The following is a 2,500-nucleotide window of genomic DNA, read 5'->3' as shown; positions in this document are numbered from 1 at the left end:
ACTTGACTGGTTCCTTTTTTAACAATGAGTAAACTTTATCTTCCTATACTTTACACTGTGAAAATATGTTGGTCATGCATAGGTCAGTGGAAGAAGGTGTGTTAGTATTGTTTAGTTTATGTAGCAGTGACTATCTTTTCTTTTCTAGGGCAGTATTCTTTATCTTTATATATATTCATCTGTTCCTCTTGTTCACAATAACTCATAGTGCAACAGGGAAATATTCATAGTTCCTGTTGACAAATCTAAAATGAAAAAAATCAAATAAATAAACAGAAGTTAATTCATCATTAATTTCCACAAGTTTTGACCACTGGCACCTTTTTCCTTCCAGTTCCACCACTGGCCCACACACCCCCCTTGCCTTTCTGCATTGACCTCCACCAATCACTAAAAGCCACAACAAATCTTTTAAAGCTTAAATCCAACCCCATCTTGGAGTCTTGGCCCACTGCCAAAACTTCTCGTCTCTCAAAAACCACATTATTTGAACTTCACTTCCACCTCCCTCATTCCATTCCCTCCTTCCCTCTGCTTTACACTCGCCCTCCAAGCGCCTGAGGCCAACTCGGGCAGGAAAGGGACCAAAAGCTATTCTTAAAATACTTTTCCTAGTGACTCCAGACGCTTAAAAAACCTTCCCTTTGATGGACGTGTTTCATCTCCCTCACCTTCCTTGCTCCTCTTAGCGGTTGTCTCTCGTCTCTCTGCTTTTCGCCTCCCTCCTCTTTCTTTCCCTCTCTTCCTCGTCACTTCACCACTCGATATGTCCCCAGGATCCTGCAATGAGCGTGTGCAACCCAGGCGACTTGCAACCTCGTCCTCAACCTTGGCATTCCCAGCAACAAGGCCTCCAGGCACGAAAACCTCCTCCTCAAATCCCACTTTACGGCCTCCCTTCCACCCGATTCCCCCCTTATCCACCCGCGATATCCACGTGGTAATCCGAAGAGGCTGCGGCCCTGTAATCCCGCGGCCTGCAATGAGCCTAAGAAAGTGAGTGGCAAGGAAGTAGGTCACTCTTCGAAAGGACGAGTGTCTTCTGCGCGTTCACTCGGCGCGTCCCTGCCTTTTGTTATGGTAAGAGTATGCGATTCAACACCTGATAAATATCACTATTTTTATTCTCCTAACTCGGTTTTTGGAGTAGTTTATTATCTTTGGGAATCTATGGATGGTTATATTCTATTAAGTAATTTTTTTGGGGTTGTTATTACTTCTGGTTAGTTGTATGTATTCGTCTGAAACGCAAAATCGTCGCGGGAATTTCGAATTGGGAATAGCTTTCTAATCAATTATTTCCTGTATGATCTTGCCACTGAGATTAGGCTTGTTTGATTGCACTATGGCATTCTTAAGACTTTGTTTGCAATGCTGGGGGAGAGTATTTAGATCGTTTTAGCTATTTTCGGTATGTATAAAATCTTTGCGTAATATCTTCAGTGAAAGATTTTCAGAGACAGATCTTCCCACAAATCAATAATTTCCAGGAAAATATCACACCACAGTCCTTAAAAGTTATATATATATATATACTCACTCGTGCACTCCAAAATATATCAGAAAGAACAAACAGTTTGACATTTTTTTCGCATTATGCAATACGACAGCCTCCAGAGATGATTATCCAAAAGATAGGAAGAACTTTATGTTGAAGTATGAATGAACTATGTGCTGGTTGCTGTATTCATTCGAAATTAATTGTAGTAATATCGGAAGACACGTTACTGAATTTTGTTTTATTTTGCAGCTCTATATCTTTTAAGTATACCACATTTGTAAATAGAAATTTGTATCACTGATGAGGATGTTACACTGAAAGATGGTAAAAGTTAGACTGTTTTTAAACTGTTTTTTTATTTTTGTCTTTGTTTTTTATGATCATTATTATTATCATTGTTATTATCAATACTATTATCAATGTCATTATTATCATTGTTATTATCAATATTATTATTAATGTCATTATTATCATTGTTATTATCAATACTATTATCAATGTCATTATTATCATTGTTATTATCAATATTATTATTAATGTCATTATTATCATTGTCATTATCAATATTATTATCAATGTCATTAATATCATTGTTATTATCAATATTATTATCAATGTCATTAATATCATTGTTATTATCAATATTATTATCAATGTCATTAATATCATTGTTATTATCAATATTATTATCAATGTCATTATTATCATTGTTATTATCAATACTATTATCAATGTCATTATTATCATTGTTATTATCAATACTATTATCAATGTCATTATTATCATTGTTATTATCAATATTATTATTAATGTCATTATTATCATTGTTATTATCAATATTATTATCAATGTCATTAATATCATTGTTATTATCAATATTATTATCAATGTCATTATTATCATTGTTATTATCAATATTATTATCAATGTCATTATTATCATTGTTATTATCAATATTATTATCAATGTCATTAATATCATTGTTATTATCAATATTAT

General features: G+C 33.9%; 1 protein-coding gene across 1 annotated transcript in view; it reads right to left on the bottom strand.

Moving 5' to 3' along the window:
- LOC122254597 (uncharacterized) overlaps positions 1 to 1,065 on the bottom strand; it is an 11,834-nt gene extending 10,769 nt beyond the window's left edge. The window contains exon 1 of the mRNA XM_043018357.2: positions 672 to 1,065. The gene's annotated coding sequence lies outside the window, so the exon portion shown is untranslated. The remainder of the gene's footprint in view (positions 1 to 671) is intronic.
- Positions 1,066 to 2,500: the final 1,435 nt, after the last annotated feature.

The sequence above is a fragment of the Penaeus japonicus genome, unplaced genomic scaffold (assembly GCF_977035675.1).
Source record: "Penaeus japonicus unplaced genomic scaffold, GWHDUDI00000001_assembly GWHDUDI00000011, whole genome shotgun sequence".
NCBI classification, from domain to species: Eukaryota; Metazoa; Arthropoda; class Malacostraca; order Decapoda; family Penaeidae; genus Penaeus; species Penaeus japonicus.
The sequence above is the reverse complement of the archived record's forward strand: the minus strand, read 5'-3'. Positions and strand labels throughout refer to the sequence as shown.